The sequence below is a fragment of the Elephantulus edwardii genome, unplaced genomic scaffold, assembly GCF_000299155.1.
Source record: "Elephantulus edwardii isolate Elephantulus edwardi_28Jun2011 unplaced genomic scaffold, EleEdw1.0 scaffold00018, whole genome shotgun sequence".
Lineage (NCBI taxonomy): Eukaryota > Metazoa > Chordata > Mammalia > Macroscelidea > Macroscelididae > Elephantulus > Elephantulus edwardii.
In genome coordinates this window covers 23,286,035-23,304,031 of record NW_006399768.1, presented here as the reverse complement: position 1 = coordinate 23,304,031, position 17,997 = coordinate 23,286,035, and the positions used below count along the sequence as shown (strand labels likewise).

The window sequence follows — 17,997 nt, the reverse complement described above, 5'->3', positions numbered from 1 at the left end:
AAAAAAAAAAAAAGGAAAATATTTTCATGGTGTTTGTGTGGGTGAATCCAGTGGGAGTGGCTGGCTGAACTTTGAGGCTTCATCCACCTTGCTTCTTTAGCTGGCAGTTATATTTCTCTTTTGTCTCTGGAACCAGGCTCAGGGTTCAGGTTCTAGAATAAGACTCAGTGTTTAGGTTACCTATAGGAAAGGGAGCAAACCTAGAAAGAACAACAAACTTGTAAGTTATAAAGAAAAGGGTTTTGGAAATGTTACTTACAGGTATATGGATAAAGTTCCTCATACAAACTAGGAGGCTCTCCCCTGCCAGGCAGGCAGCTCCTCCCAGGGGCTGGGAGGCTCTCCCCTGCCAGGTAGCTCTCCCCAGGTGCCTGGTGGTTCTTCCCAGAGGCTAGGTGGCTTTCCCCAGGGGCTGGGTGGCTCTTCCCTGCCAGGTGGGTCTCCCTAGGCTCTGGGTGGCTCTCCCCAAGGGCCAGATGGCTCTCCCCTGCCAGGTGGCTCTACTTTGTTAGGTGGCTCTTCCCAGGGCCTGATGGCTCTCCCTAGGGCCATGGCAGCTCTCCCCAGGGGTCAGGTGGCTCTCCCCAAGGGCCACGTGTGGCTCTTGCCCACCCCCTCAGCTCTTGCTCCCCCCTAAGATCTTTGAGGTCCAGACCTTGTGCCTTACCAAGGACCACGGCTGGGGCCAGCATTTCCAGCTCTAGCACCACCATCATTGCCCCCTTCCTTTCTGCCAAGTGGTCTAATTGCAACTTGAAGTAGGTATTACTCTTTTCCCTTCCACAATGGAGAAGGGGCTTCCAGAGTAGTGAACAGACCTGTTCAAGGTTGAAAAAGTAATAAAGGCAGTAAAACAGGGACTCAAACCAAGGTTGTCTGAAGGCCAGTTGTGAGGCAGCAAGCTTCAGGTGATGCTCTGGTCAGCTACCTTTCATCCTCCTCTGCAAGCAAAATCTTGCTGAAGATTATTTTTAAAATGGCTAGAAGAGTATATTGAGGTGCCACCTGCAGGAGAATATAATTTTTAAGTTACCATTTACAATTTCAAATTTTATTTTAAAAACCTCAACAGTTATTTCCCTACTTTGTAATATGCAAAATAAACTTGCATTGAATTTTTCCTGTTTAGCCCTCTATGAGGTGGATTGATTCAGTGATGGGGTAATTGGGATGGGAGTGTCGGAGACAGTGCGATTGGCACAGGATAGAGCAGGGTTTAGGGCTGTTGTACATAGGGTCGCTATGAGTCGCAAGTGACTCGACGGCACGTAACAACAACAACAACAACAACACGTTAAGCATAGTGCAACCAGGTTAATTTATACTGTAAGTACAATTTCAGGAAAAAGATGCTGGTTTTCTTGTCTATCATGAGAGCAATAATGTATTCAAAGGACAGAAATAACTTGAAATCCACTCCAGGTCCAGATTCCTTATTTGAAATCCAAAAATGCTCAGAAAGCTGAAAGTTTTTATCATGGTGCTTTTGGCAGGATAGTCTATGCTGAGTTGACATGAAGCTATTCATAGCTTTTATTTATCCCAGTGAATGTGAGCATCTATATTTTGCTATTGACATATTGCTGTCTTGGATGCAGGGATTCTGTCTTGTGTGCAGCTGAGGATGTCATGTTCTGTGTAGTATGTGCACCACAATAGCTCTTTAAAGCCCCCAAATTTAGGAATTCTGAAACATATCTGGCCCAAGTTTTGTGAAGAAAGCTAATGAACCTGTTTCTTAAGAACCTACCATGGGGAACTTCATCCAGGTTTTGCTAGGGTTGATCCTTCTTTGCATCTTTTACCTGGTGTAATTATTAATTAAGTCTTGTCCACATGTAAAAGAGGTACTTATTTTGGACCGTAAATTATATGGTCACCACATTGACTACTTCTGAGTTCTTGGGAATGGGCAAGGCATTATTAGTAAGCATCAGTACATTTCTAGTGCCTTCCTTTATAGAAAACATTGAAATAAACATGATTGCACATTATATAGTGAATGTAAAAGAATTGAAGCTGTTGTTTATAACAATTTTAAAAAAGATGTGTTTCTTTCTCTTTATTTTTAATTCTCCACAGCATTTACATATACTTTTTAAAGGCAGTTCATTAGTTTCCCTACTGTAATTTCTTGTGGCTGCTTCTTATAAAGTTGAAAACTTCCTTTTTATTTCCTCTTTGCTTGTTATAGAGTCCCTGGGCTGTGAAAATGGTTCAGTTATAAGCTATTAACTGAAAGGTTGACTGTTCAGACCCACCCAGAGTCCCCTCGGAAGAAAGGCCTGATTATCAGCTTCTGAAGATCACAGCCATGGAGGCCCTTCTGCTTTGCACATCTGGGGTCGCTGTCTGCTAGAATTGATTCAGGGGCAACTATTTTTAATTTCCTCTTCTCACAATGCCCAGCATATTTAGAAAGTTTGCTATTTATTCAACAAATATATGTTGAGCATCAGTGTTTACTGTACTTTGTTTCCTGGAAACAGAATTGGGAACAAAGCAGAGTTAATTCGTGTGCTCACATAGGTGCCGGTAGTGGGAAAGACATGGGGTGGACGGGACTTTGCTGGGGGAACCTTGGTAAGCTGAGGTGTGAGAATGAATGAACCACTGAATGGGGCTGCTCCTGAGGCAGAAGGGGTGCAGTTGAGTCAGACGAGGAGCGCACAGGGCTGGAGGTCAGGGGAGTGGGAACAGTGGCAGAGAAGAAGCTGAAGCAAGTGGCAGTAGTGGACAAGGTCATGTTTGTGCTTTTAAAAGAGGTTTTTATCATCCTGACAAATAATGAATTGGGATGGGGTTGAGGCTGAGGAGCCAGAAGCTCAGCTTGTTGCATCTTTGTTGAAGAAATTGTTTATTACTTTCTATTCTTCTAGTGTTGTAACTGTTCTCATGGAGAATAGCAAATATGTGCTATGTCTGTTACCCTGAGACTGAAGCAGTTATTGACATTTTCAGGAGAGTTAGAGCAATTAGAAGAGAAGGTTATTCAGAAGACAGTAGTCTAGAGCAGAGGAAAAGTTACAAATGAGAAACAAAAAACAGAATCCTTACTCAGGGTGAGCCTTCTCTGAGCCAAGTGCTTGACAGTCTGTGGGAGTGGAAACTATTGTCATGGTAGAAAATGAAACTATGTTGGCATTGCCAGATTTTGAGACTGTCCTGAAATGTCCTGCTGAGAGAGTGGTGGTGTGGGGGCCTTTGAGGGCTCAGTATATATAAAAAAAATACATTTGTGACTGCCAGGGGCAGGGTGCTTCTGATAACTCTTCTTTGCTGCTACTTTATCTGTGAAGTGATGGAATACTACTTGGACTCTAACCTTTTATTATAGATTTGCCCCCTAACATTTTGTTGTGATTTGTGTGAAAGTTTAGAGACAAATTGGTTTTCTATTTAACAAGTCTGGCACATTTTGATTCCTGACATTGCTTGCAAGCCCCACAATGTGACAGCACTCTTCCCATTTCTTCCCTGTGTTTATCATTTCTGTTAATCCTTTGTTATTCTCCCTTAACCTTGTATTTTAAAATTTCAATAACATCAATTAAATATAAGCACAGAGATTTGACTAGCGTTAAATTTTCGAAATTTTAAATAACTTGTTTTTGTTAGGTGCCATTGAGTTTGGTATGCTGCTGCTGCTTTTTTTTTTTTTTTAAATAGTGACCTTATGAACAACATGTCTGAATCCTTTCCTATCCTGTGCCACCCTCATCATCTCTGACATACTTAAGCTCATTGTCTAGTCAATCCATCTCCTTGAGAGTCTGTCTTTCCCTTCACCAACCCTCTCTATCTTTCCAAACATAGTGTCTTTTTGATAAGAGTCTTCTCTGAAATATGCAGATGAATGCAGATGAGTTCTTTGGGCATCAGATTTCAGTTTTCTACTCAATCTGCAGTTTAAATGAATTAAGGACCTACCTTTCTCAGGAAAGGAAGCTGAGGGGCTCTTTGTTCAGATAATTGCTGCTTGCCTGAGCCCCTCATGGATGGATGGATAAAGTGATTGATGTGTGCACTTAACTCAGCCATGGTGCCTGTTTATGAAATAACAGCCAATAGTTTAACTTAAGCACCAGAAAGAGAACTCTCTAAAGAAATGGGTTTTCCCCCCTTCTGTATTATACATCAGTTAAGTACTTTACTCTTGGATTTCTTTTCAAACTTATATTTTATTTTATTTTTTAAAAAAAATTTTAGAGCTATACAAGAATAGTACAAAATTCTCTTTCTGAACCTTTTGAGAGTAACTTGCCAGCATGATGTCCCATTATTCCTAAATGCCTAAGGGGTATTTTCTACAAACAAGGACATTCTCCAATATGACTTAAGCCTAACCATTAGAACCAGGAGTCAGCATTGAACCATTCCTGCCATCTTATCCACAGATTCCATTCCATGTTTTCAGTTGTCTCAAGGCTGTTTCTTACCTCAAAGGAATTCAATCTCTGTTGATTATTGCATTTTGTTATCACATCTCTGATCTCCTTTAGCCTGAAGCACTGTTTTTTCCTTATCATCTTGACACTTTAAAATTACAAGTCAACTATTTTATAGTTGTCATTGTTGTTGTTAAGTGCCATCAAGTCAGCTGATGTACAGTGAATTTGTAGCATGCTCAGTCTGGGGGCCATTTTTCTTATCTCTGTTGGTTGGGTCTATTGTTACAGTCACTTTGTCAATCCATCTTGCTGAGAGTCTTTCTTTTGTTAACGGACTCTCTGCCTTTCCCAACCTGATGTCTCACATATGTGAGAGGAAATCTTACCATCCTTACCACTAAAGAGCACACAGGTTGCACTTTCTCCAAGGTAGTTTGTTCTTTTGGCAGTCTTTGGGATAGGCAGTATTCTCTAATACCACAACTCAAAGACCTAGATTCTTCTCCTGTCATCTGCATTCTTTATCCAACTTTCAGATGCATAACATGTAACTGAAAATACCATGGCTTGAATCAGATACACCTTAGTCTTTAAATTGACATCTTTGTTCTTTAATACTTTCCAGATAATGTGTTTTCCCAGTGCAACATGTTGTTTAATTTCTTCATTGCTGGTACCAAGGGACTGTTTGTGGATCCAAGCAAGATGAAATCATTGACAACTTCAGTCTTTTTTTACCTATCATGATGTTGCATATTGGCCAAGACACCAATATGATTTTTGTTGTTGTGGTGTTTTTTTTTTGTTGTTGTTTTTTTTTAAATTTTAGGTGTAATCTATATTGAATGCTGTAGTCTTTGGTCTTCCACAGCAAGAGTTTCAAATCCTCCTCACTTTCAGCAAGTAAGGTTCTGTTATCTACATAATGCAGATTGCTGATGCATCTTCCTCACATCCTGATGCTACATTCTTCTTAAAGTTCAGCTTCTTGAGTGATTTGCTCAGTATATAGATTGAGTAGGTATGGAGAAAAGAAATAGCTCAGACGCACACCTTTATAGAGTATCGCTCAGTAAGGACTTTATGTCCCTAAACTTTAGTGTTTCTGTCTTTATTGTTGGATTTTTATATGTATGCAGTTAGATTCAGGTTTTGCATTTTTTGTAATAGTATCACAATCATGATGCTGTGTTATCCTTATTACACTCCTTCAGGTGGTATATAATTTTGATTTATCCCTTTCTGGTTGTTCATTTGGTCAATTTCTTAAGGAGTTATTTGTCAGGCTTCTTCAGTGTAAAGTTATTTTTCCTCTTTTATAATGAAAAACATTTGGGAAGTATTTTCAACTGTAGAAGGAACTGACTTAGTTTATACATTTAAGACAATACTAAAAGTTGCCTATGTAAGGTCCTTTAACCTGAGTACTCAGATACAGTTGCCTAAGTTTAGAATGACAGTAAAAGTTGCCTATGTAAGGTCTTTTAACCTGATTACTCACAGTTTATAAGTTCAGAATGATAGTAAAAGTTGCCTGTGTAAGATCTTTTAACCTGATTCATTCGCTAGCTGTGAGACTGCTGTTCCAGTAGCTAAGGATTTGCACTCAAGTTATACTGACATAAAAACTGAGAAATTAGTTGAAGAAATCAGCAAGGAAGCTTTATAACTACCTACCTCAGACTTCAGACACAGGCCATCTGACGACTGTGACAGGTGACAGGACAAGACATCATGGAACAAACAACCTTATCAGAACCCTGGACACTTCTCTCCCAGACCCTTCCCTTCACATTCCCCTTACTTATTCCTTTATTCCCTTTGACCACCTCCTTAAAAGGCCTAGCTTGATCCTGGAATGTCATAAGCCGTCTTTAAGGCATTCATACAGCTGCACCATCTCAGATCATCAGCCTCTGAATAAAGTGCACTTAATTCAAACCTTGTCTCAATTGTTTTGTAGGACAGGCAAGTGAACACTATTTTTTCCAGTTCCGTTAACCTTTCACCTCCTAGATTCAGCATCTGTGCAAGTTTCTTGACTGAACTGATTGTTGCTCTGATGACTGGCAGATGGCCATCTTCTAATTGCATCATTCTTTCCACATTTATTCGTTGGGTTTCTACCCATAGTAAAACTTTAACTTCCTCGTGTTTATTTTCTCATAATTTCTATTTTATCCAGTGGGCTATTTTTGTAATTTTCTGTTGAGTTAAAAACGATTCATAGCTGACCCCCCATTGGGTTTTCAGAGCCAGTGAACTGTGTGGGAGGAGATTGCCCATCTTTCTCCTACACAGAGCTCATGTATTTTGATATTCAAATTGTCTCAGGTTGGACTAGTGGGAGCCCTTGAAATTTGGTTTCTGTGACCATTTGAGATGTCTCCTCATTCTTTGAGCACTTTTTTTTCTGGACAATCAATGGTTCAGACTAATCTTGGACTTTCCCTGACCTAGTCCTGGAACCAGCCATTTCCCCAAGCTCTGATTATTTAGAGTGGAGAAAGGCATTTAGAGACCAGTAGTTATGGCTGTTGGCATATTGTTACTCTCAGGCTCTGTTTTTGGAGAAACTAGAGAATATGTGTATTATTTATATTGAAAATGGATATTGCACACCTGTATTTGCTATTGTACTGAATGTACCATGGACTGCCAGGAAAACAAACAGATTCTTCTTGGAGAGGATTAAACCAAGCTACTCCTTGGAGGCAAGGATTCTGGGGCTTCGTCTGACATACTTTGGACATGTTGCCAGGAGGACGGGTCCGTGGAGAGGGACATCAGCTTGGGAGGGTGGAGGGACAGCGCAGGAGGGGAAGACCCTCTATGAGATGGATTGATTCGGTGACTGGGGTAATCAGGATGGGTGTGTCAGAGGCAGTGCGGTTGGTGCAGGATAGAGCAGGGTTTAGGGCTGTTGTGCATAGGGTCGCTATGAGTCGAAAACGACTCGACGGCACATAACAACAACAACAACAATGCAATATTCTTACATTGGAATTGGATATGTCTGTATATATACTTAGAGATACATGTGCTGTTTACATAAATACCGCTTTCTGTATTTCTCTCTCTTCTTGCCTCTGAGTCATTTCCAACTCATACTGACCTTCCATCGATTTCCAAGGTTGTAAGTCTTTTTCAAGAGAGCACTGGTGGTTTAGTGGTAAGGAGTTGTGCTGCCTGGCAGTGCTTAGGCACATGATTTGAATCCACCAGCTGATTCATGGGAGAAAGATGGGCACTCTCCTCCTGTGTGATTTATAGTCTCTGAAAACATGCTGGAGGGTGAGCTCTGGGTTGGTTTCAGACTCTTCTGTGCACAAAAACAACTCTTCTTTGGAGCCATTGTTCATCTTCTCCCTACTGAACTGCTAGAAATGTATAGCCTTTGGGGTTGGCAGTACAACTTTGCTAATGACTATGCTACCATTTAAACCATGATGTCACACCAATTCCTCCTGTTACAGTACAACAACCCAGGCCTATTCTAGTTTGTGGTTTTGGGTGTGTTTTTTTTTTTTTTAAAAAAACAAAACCCTCTTCTCTCCAATAGTGGTAACCATGGCTTCATCCTCACTGCTTTAGCTAATTACTCAACCACCCTCCTCCTTTCTGCTCCAGGTTACATCTCCCTCCTGCTGGGATGCCTGCCATGCTGCTGACTTCTCTAGCCACTTTCTGCTGCTGTCCCACCCCTTAGCCTCCCACTTTGACTACTTTATTGAGTTCAATTTACCAAGATTTTGCACTAAATCATTTAGAGGAAAGGGAAGCACGAGCAGGAGGAAGCAGAATTGTTTGGAAGGAGCGTCTCTGTTGCCAGATTGTTCCTACCTTCTTGTTTAAAGTTAGATAGCCAGACTTTTGAAGACTCAAGATTAACAATCAACACAGGATGAGTATCAAGGTGACCTAAGATTATATGATTCTTCATGGGGCCTGCACCCCTCAAGATACCTCATCTATCAAAGCAGTGCAGCTCTTTATGCTTAGACGTTCAGGAAGCTCTTCCGCCTTCATTTGGAATGCTTCCCTGGAAATGAGATGCCCTCCGTCTCCTGTTGTCTGCTTCCAGACCAAAAGGCTGCCTTTTGCTGTGTGCTGTGAACCAGGCGCGTGCCCCCAGTTCCGTGCTAGGCGGTGCTGGTCGGTGGCGTCTTCAGGATTGCTGTGTTCTGGGCCAGTGCTTAACTGTTGCTGCCTGAGAAGAGAGCACCCGGTCAGCACCCTCCCTCAGCCCGCCACAGTGCAGTGTTGTAGAAGTGGGTTCATAGTCCTTTGTTGTCCTGAGAGCTGAAAAACTACCTCCTCTGCCTCTTAACCTTTAATTCAGAGCAGCATTTCCATGAAAGTGAAATATTCTCTTTATAGGCATTCCCTCTGACATCGAATCTCATGTGACTCGTAAAGAATACTTCCTCAGATGGTTTCTATGACTGTAAATATTTACAGAAGCTGACTGCCTCTTCTTTATGCTGCAGATTAATTACTGGATTGGTTAGCAGCTAGAAACACCTTTGATCCTAAGTTTGTGACTGCAGAAACCAGTAATTGTTGAATGTGCACTATTGATAAGATAATGGCCTAGGCAGGTGGTTGTTGTTGTGTACCTAGTGGGATCCTACCCTTACGGCCCCCCTGCGGTGGGTTTCCAGATGCAGTTACATGCAAGGAAGGAGATTGCCCATCCTCCTCCTACGAAGCAGCTAGTGGATTTGAACTTCATGCCTTTGGGATTGCAGCGCACCTTCTTGCCATTTACTACAAATCATGGTTTGTAGATTAGTCTGAAAACCAAAAGCCCCTCACCTCCTTGCTCTTGTGTCTGGACCAACTCATAACTGTCCTGTCAGTGGGTTTTCAGAGGCTGTAAACTGCATGGGAGAAGATTGTTCATCTTTTAACTAACATGTTTAAAAAAGCAGGAAGTCATTTCCATTTTACAGATGGGAAAAGTAAGGCATAGAGAGCTTGCACTCTGCTCCCTTTCAAATTCTGTTCCTGAAAAAGTGTTCTAGGAAGTGTTTCTTGTTACCTGGTAGAAAGACCCCCAAACCTAAGAGCCTCTTAAAGGTATGGAAGGAGAGGGGGAAATGAGATTTCCGAGGTTTTAAGGAAAAACAAAGGTGAGTTCTCATTTAAGGTCATATTCTCATATGAAGTATGTTGCTTTTGCTGTCCAGTCAGAGCTGACTCCCAGCTGACTTTCTAGCTGGTTTTCAGAGGCTCTAAATTGCTTGGGAGGTGATTGCCTCTCTTTTTTTTCTGCACTGGTGTTGTTTCTGTTGTTCTCTGTTCCCATATTGTTCTTACTTTGTAATCTAAAGTTGGGTAACCAGGTTTTTGAAGACTCAACACTTACAGTGAACACAGGGTGGCTGGCGATCATGGTGACCATTTTATGATCCTTCATGGAGCCTGCATTCTCCAGGACACCTCCTATAGTGAAGCTTAAATGTTCAAGAAGCACCTCCACCACACTTGGGTCAAACTGCTTGCCTTTGAGTTGGTAGCACAACTTGGCTGCCAGAGTTCAAAGTATAGTGATAAAGAAATGAACGGCACCAGCAAGCACCTCACTCCCTGTCTGGTGATGGTAGGCGTAGAGCTGCAGGACCCTCCCTGCTGTTTCCCCTGCCTTGTGTGGCAAGGCTGCTCTGGAGGCACAGCAACTGCCAGGCTGCAAACACTGCCCTACATCCTGGCCGTCATCCTGCTTGATTAAAAATAAGGGCAGTGTGAGGCCCTGCAGGCCCTGCGCAGGTCTTAATCCTTTAATTCCAGGAAATTCCATTATGCCAAATTCATTTAGCTACAAATCAGACAAGACTGATAATTATTACTCTCTAAATATTCCTTAGGACTGACATCTCTGTGAGAGTGAAGTGATCCTGGTGGTGATGGCTGAATCTGCATCTGCAAGGGAGAGCTTTTGAGGAAAGGTAGAGCTAACACTGGCCCCTGGAAGCCAGGGGGAAGTGATAACATAGTGCTGTGTGGTGTAGGGAGGTGAGAAGCAGGGTGCTGAGGGATCCCCAGAAGACAGAGGGCATTCAAGCAAGTCGATATAGAGAGTTTCTATGTATGGGAGGGAGGCAGGCACTCCTTATTGATACTAATGATGAGATTCTTTTTCTAGTGGGAAGCAAAATGGCTCTGTAGCTAGTTGAGCCCTTGCTGTTTACACACACTGAAATGGTAGGGGTGGGAATTGGAAGATAATCAAAATACTTAGCACTTCAGTGGTTTTCAGTACATTCAATAAACCTTCGTGTGAAACTAACAACTAGTAGAACATCAGCTTTCCATGGGGCCTATTTGTGCTCCTGAAATGGTTTTCCAGGTTAATCAGTAACAGGCAAGGCTAGGCCCACTACACTCCTCCCTTGCTTTTAAAAGATACTTCAAGGCCCCAGGTGGGAGTGAAGGTGACACTGGACCAGGTGACCCAGCTCTGTGGCAGACACAGAGACGAAATAAAGGAAAACAGCTGGTGAATGTACTCAAATGATTTAAAGGGGAAAAAGAATCCATTCTGGTTCTTTTCCTGTTGCCTTTAGGGCCTTGGTTTATAAAGAGGAGTGGAGGTAAAGGTGTGGAAAGTGAGGAATTATTTTAATTTTGGTTATGTAGGAGTTGGAGGCCATTGTTTTCAGAGTACAAGCTACACAAAGCAAAGCTTTAGCTGGCCAGAATGTGCCAGGTTTGGTTTTGTTTATTCTCACCAGCTAGGAAAGTATGAAAAAGCATAAGGAAGTATGAATTAAAAAGCGGAGTTGGGTGAAACTGCTTTCTGTTCCTCAGGTCCAGCCGAGCTTGAACAGTGCTCTGGTGCTGTAGGACTTTGGGTCCTGATGAGGGGCCCCTTCTCTAGGGCTCCCTGTTCTGATGCCATATAAGTTAGGGAGTCCCATTCTGTAGACCCTGGTTTGGCCTGATTGTGTGCCTCCCAGTCCCGAGGCTTGGCCTCCTGATCAAAACTAAGCTCTGCTGTCCATTAACGCTGTGACTTCAAACCATTACTTAGCCTTATGTGGTTCAGTTTTCTTCATTTATAAAATGAGGATTATGATGGTATCTACGTTTTAGAGTTGCTGTGTGAATCAAATGAGCTAATATCCAGGTACTTAGGACTTGCTTAATCCTGTTAGGCATTTAATACATTAGCTATTGTTTTAATATTATGGTACAGCGTGGGATATTCCGTACTCTGTATGTGCCAACTGGTATTGTTTTTAAGCCCTTGCAGGTCTAGACGGGGTTCAGGCAGTTACTCACACCGGGGCTCCTCCACTTGCCCATACCGTTTGAGTTTGAGAAAGTGATTAAGCCTGCAGCGTTAGAGTTGGGCCTCAAAAGCAGGTTTTGAAGAAAGGCAGCATTTCAGTGTTGGGTGTTTAGCCTCCCCCTCGAGGAACTCTCCAATTGTGTTCTTCACAGATGTTCTATTTCTGCCAGACACCTAACTGCTCGCTGTGATTAGGGAAGATTAGAACCAGCTTGGACACTTAAGTTTCCATCTTTGGTGACAAATGCTTTCTCAGTCGTATCAGCCCCATGTCAGGTATCCAGATGCCACTCTTACTGGACACTACAAAGTGTACTACATTTTTCGTCATGCCACCAAGTCATGGTGGTCAGGACTGGGGTCTACGTTAAGGAGATTTGCTGGATGCAAAGTATGAGATGACAGAATTAGTGGGACCCAAAACAGTGTTACGTAGGTGTCCAGCTGGAGCTCATTATCTAAATGGACTCTCGGTCTCATTGCCTTTGGGTCAAAAACAACACATACTGATCCTCTAGAAAGTCTCTGAGCCCTTAAGTCACACAGAAAGCCATTGCCTGCCCTTCTCCTGCAGAGCTGCTGCTGGGTTCAAACCATCAGAGAGGTGCCATCAGAGAGGTGGAGTTAGCAGCTGACTAAACCCACAGAGCTTCGACATGACACTTGACACTGAGAGCCGAAGAATAGAGAAATGTTAAATGCTGTGTGAGTCAATGTTGTTGTTGTTGATTGCCTTTGAGTCGAGCACGACTCATAGCGACCCTATAAACTAAAGGCCTGAAGACAACTATCGACATATATGAAAGTTCATAGTTTCTGGAGGCATGCTGTTTAGGAAGTGGATGCTACTTCTGCTTCCAAACCTGTCGTAGTATGTTACTGTTTTTATGTGCTGTTGAGTCGCCTGCGATGTATAGCTATCCCATGTACAGCTCTGAACCCTTCCCTGACCTGAGCCAGTCTCACTAATTCTGACACACCAACCCCATCTCCCCAGTCACTGTTATCAATTCATCTTATCCAAGTCAATGTAGCCTAAGAATTTAAGTGAGAGGTGGTTTCTGGTGTTGAGTTTACTAGGACAGACTTTATGGAAGAGATGGGATTTGAGCAGTCTTAAAAAATGGATCTTTTGAAAATAAAGTTGAGCAGTCTTAAAAAATGGAGTATTTCTAGGCTAGACTGTTCTGAGCTCTGACCTACACATCCAGTTGCACACTCAACATCTCCTTTTAGGTATTCTGAAGATATCATGTAGTCCCTGCATGATGCAAATAGTTATGGCACTAGATTGGTAACTGAAATTTTGGAGGTTCAAGCCCTCTCAGAGGTAGCTTTAAAGAAAGGCTTAGTAATCTGAAAAATCAGCCACTGAAAATCCCATGGAGGGTGTTCAGCTTTCGTCTTGGAGGAAGCCTAGGTGCATTGGGTTCATATGACGCTAGCCACTTTGGCCATGCCACTCAACTTCTACCCCAACGAGACTGAAGTGGTGTACCTGAGATGTACTAGTGGGAAAGTCGGTGCCACGTCCGCTCTGGCCTCCAAGATCGGGCCTGTGGGTCTGTCTGTCTCCAAAAACGTTTAGTGAGGGGAACTCTGGTGGCCTAGTGGCAAGAAGCTGTGCTGCAACCCCAAAGGTGCGTGGTTTGAATCCACCAGATGCTCCCCTGGAGAAGGAGGGGCAGTCTCCTCCTGTGCCAGTCGGAGCAGATTCAATGGTACAGGGGAGGGGGGAAGAAACAAACCAACAAGAAGTGGCACCGCAATCACAATAACAGTTGGTTATGACATTTCCAAGGCCACTGGTGACTGGAAGGGTCTAAGGGAGACTGAAAATGACTGTTCAGAACAGGCAGGCCCAGACTGAAGAGGTGCCTTCTGCCTCTGCTCTGACCCTTAAAGCCCTAAAGGAGCCACCCAGAGACAGAAAGAAGCACAAAAATAGTAAACACAGCGGGGATATCACTTTTGATGAGATAGTTGGCATTGCCCGTCAGATGCAAAACCAATCTTTAGCCAGAGAACTCTGTGGAACTCTTAAAGTGATCCTGGGAAGTACCCAGTCTGAGGGCTGCAATGTTGATGTTGATGGCCACTACCCTCATGGCATCATAGAAGACATCAACAGTGGTGTTGTGGAATACCCAGCTAGCTAAGAACTACAGATGAAAATATTTCAATAAAGGACCATTTGTTAACCAAGGTCCTGGTGGTGGGGGGAGGGAAGAGGGGGTGACTCCACTCCAACACACATGGGGCCACTGGAAGTTGGCACCTACTTGATGGCAATTTTTTTAAACGTACCTTAAATTCAGTATGTCCAAAACCTAGTTCAGTACTTCTTCTGTTAAGCCGTCTCTGTATTTTATTTTCAAGAATGATATCACCTGGTATGGAAAAGGTAAAAAGGAGATCACAAAAGTACAGATATTAAAGGATGGATGTTAGAAATTAAGACGAATTCTCCTTTCTATTTTCTCTTTGAACTTGGAGGCAGGATCATGTGCTGGAACTGATGTGAGTGGAAGTAAATTAAGGGCTGAAATGACCCCTATGGGAAATCAGAACAGGAACACATGAGGGAAAAGCCAAAAAAAAGGTCTCCGGAACTCTGGAAACTTGGATGAAGGGATACACTACAAATCTGTCGTAATACCATTCAGCTAGGTCTTGAGTTTTTGTAGCATCCTGTGAGCAAATAGTAATGGAAAGTTTTGAGACCCACTAGTGATAGGAAAGTGGTGGGACCAAGATATTGGGGGGAAATGGGACCAGAGAGATTCTAGACAGAAAGAACCAGGAAGAAAAGTCAGGAAATTGAAAGGCAAGTTGGAGAAGCAGAACTAATTGGACAAAGATTGGATGAATTCTGGGAATGCGGAGGCAGGCCAGTCAGTGTATTGAAAGGTGTTGGAAACCTAGCAATGGGGCTTTAAGTCGGGGTGATAAATCAGAGCATTTGCCTAAAGGCTTCTGACTGGAAACCTTTTAAAGGATTTACACAAGTCAGTGTCAATCAGATTTGTGTTTCAGAGATTTCTGAATAGAATGTACAAGTGACTTGGATGTAAAATTACCTTTGAGTGTATACTGTGAGAGGGAGGAGCACCTGCACAGACAGCAGTTTGGAGGATGAAGGAGAATATAGGTGACCCGGCATTGAGGTGGGGGTCCGCCGCCAGGCAGTCAGTTTGTCGGACTGTGGTGACTCGCATGCTTCTATGATTCTGGAACCTCTGCCACTGGTATTTTAAGTATCCTTTGTGGGAAGATTTCAGCAGAACTTCCAGACTAGGAAGAAATTCTTGTCACTTTGCTTCCGACAGTTGATGAAAACCCTACAGATTGCAGGACACTGTTCAAGATTTGGATGCGTACACTCGGTCATTGCCATGGAGCTGGAACTGACTCCTGGCTGACCTGCCAGTGGATTTTTTGAGGTTATAAATTGCAGGGAAAAAAGATTGACCATTTTAATTCCGAGGAGCTGCTGGTGGATTAGAACCGTCAGAGAGGTGCTGCCTTTGAGTTAGCAGCACAACTCTCTACAGACTATGCTACCAGAGCACCCTGGATGCACACAGATTGTTGTTATGTGCCCTCAAGTCAGAACCAACTCATAGCTTGACCTACCACAAGGTTTCAGAGGCTGTAAATCACACAGGAGGAAATTGCCTCTCTTTCTCCCACTGAGCAGCTGGTGGATTTGAACCGCTTGCCTTTGGACTGGCAGCACAGCTCTTTACCATTGAACCACCAAAGCTCCCATCATATTTGGTACGGTAGATGGCCAGCAAACACAAGGGAAACTGTCAATGAGATGGACCAACAGAGTAACCACAGAGGATTCAAAACCTGTCAACTACTGTAGCATGAAGATGCTGTAGGAATGGGCAGTGTTTTGTTCAGTCATACATAAGGGTGCTGTGAGTTGAAACTAATTTAGTGATAATTCACAAGAAGATGGGGTGGGGGACTTAAGTGACAATGTATGAGAGGGCCAAGTTCAGCTAAGGTCAAGAAAAAAAAAATCAGAAGAAAGGTCTACTTAGACTTTGATTATTTACTTACTCATTGCTGTCGAATTGGAACCCTTTCATAACTGACCCTCTAGTAGGTTTTTAGAGGTAAATTGCATAAGAGGAGATAGTCCATGAGCAGCTGACAGATTTAAACTGCATACCTTTGCATTAACAGAACAGTTTTTTTACCACTAAGCCACTAGAGAGAGTGAGTGAGTGTGTGTGTGTGTGTGTGTGTGTGTGTGTGTGTACACACTAAGGATCTCTGGCATTCCCAAGAGCATGCATCTTGAAATACACCAGCTGCTCCAGGGGTGATGGGGGAGGGGCAATCCCCTCCTGTGCAGTTCACTGCGTCAGAAACCTGCTGGAGAGTCAGCCGTGGATCATTTCCAACTTGATGGCACACAACAACAACAATATCAGATTCTCCTTGGGTATATGTTATCCAGAAATATTCTCCCAGGTGGAAGCTTGTCATTTCACCTTTTTGGTAAAGTTTTTTGATGAACAAAAGTTTTTCATTTTATAAGTTCTTACTTGTTTTGTCTTTTCCTACCTGTACTTTTGTTATTATTATATTGGAAAATTCATAGTTGAAAGGAAGGTCAGACATCATTGTTCTTACTTTTCCTTCTAAGAATTTTGTTTTAGTTTGTACAGTTAAGGCTTTAATGAGAATTTGTCTTTGTGTGTGGTGTAAGGCATAGGATTGGAAGCAGGAGTGGCATCCACTTATAAAATATCTTGCCTCTGGAAACCCTACAAATGTGGAGAAATGATGAAAGGTATACAAGTGTTCAGGTCTTTCACTCATAGGGTCACTATGAGTCGTCTACAACTCAGTGCCACTTAACAACAACATAGAGAGAGCTCTGTTGGCCGAGTGGACAGAAAGTGATGCTACCAAACCAAAAGTGGGTTATTTTACTCTGCAGCCCTCAGGCCTCGTTTTAATTGTTTTTGGCCAAACATTCTTCTACGTGGTATAACACTGGTCTATCCATTTGCTGTACAGAGGTAACTCATGGCTTACTGTAATGCTAAACACTGTAACACTGATGTGTCAAATGCGATAATGGTTACCCATGGTAGACAGTGTTTGGTGGAGCTCCTGGATTAAAAAAAGCTTGGAAGCAGGAGTGGCATCCACTTGGCATCCTAAATGACTTGCCTCTGGAAACCCTATGAACCTGGAGAAAGAATGAAAGTTATGCAAGTGTTCAGGTCTTTCGTTCATAGGGTTGCTGTGAGTCATCTATGACTCTATGGCACTTAACAACAGCAACAAGAAGGCATAGGTGTTGTTTCATCTATCTTATCTGTGTGTGGAAATCCAGTTTTTTTCAGTAAACTACAGATATATATATATATTTTTAAGGCTTCTTGCCTCAATGAAAAGCTCTTATTCTTCTTAGGCTGCATTGTGTATCATTTTCTAGAATGAACACTGGATTATTGGCTGTACTAAAAGTCATTGGTACTCCAGTATATTTTTAATTTCTAAGTCTGTCCCAGTAGAATTTCAGAACCATCTCAGGAACAGGTTTGAGGCCTTGAGCACCAATGAGCGTAGACCAAATGAGCTCGGGGAGGATATCAAGAAAATCATCCATGAAGAATGCAAAAGATCATTACAAAAGCTAAAGAAGAAGAAAAGACCAAGATGGATGTCAGATGACACTCTGAGTATTGCATTGGAGCACCGAGAAGCCAAAGCTAAAGGGAGAAACAAAGAAATCAAAGAGCTGAACAGAAAATTTCAAAAGGCAGATCGGGACAACAAAGCAAGATACTATAATGAAATGTACAGAGAGCTGGAGTCAGAAAATCAAAAGTGCCCAACTTGCTCAACGATTCTTAAGCTGAAGGAGCTGAAAAACAAATTCAAGCCACGAGTGGCAGTACTTAAGGACACTTTGGGTAGAATGTTAAATGATCCAGGAAGTATCGAGAAGATGGAAGGAATACACAGAGTCACTGTATCAGAAGGAATTGGATGACACAGGAGAATTTAATGAAATAACATATGAGCAAGAGCCTATTGTGATGAAGGAGGAAGTTCAAATTGCTGTGAAGGAATTGGCAAAAAACAAGGCTCCACGAGTTGACGGCATACCAATTGACATATTTCAACAAACAGACACTGCCTTAGATGTACTTACTAAGTTGTGCAAAGAAATCTGGAGGACAGCCAGCTGGCCAACTGACTGGAAAAGATCGATATTTGTTCCCATTCCAAAGAAAGGTGACCCAACAGAGTGTGGGAATTATCGAACAATAT

General features: G+C 42.6%; 1 protein-coding gene and 1 pseudogene across 1 annotated transcript in view; both read left to right on the top strand.

Moving 5' to 3' along the window:
• The window catches only part of IRF2 (interferon regulatory factor 2), a 156,087-nt gene that overhangs the window by 36,118 nt on the left and 101,972 nt on the right, over positions 1-17,997 (top strand). The gene's annotated exons all lie outside the window — the stretch shown is intronic.
• Positions 13,145-13,847, top strand: LOC102858963 (annotated as a pseudogene).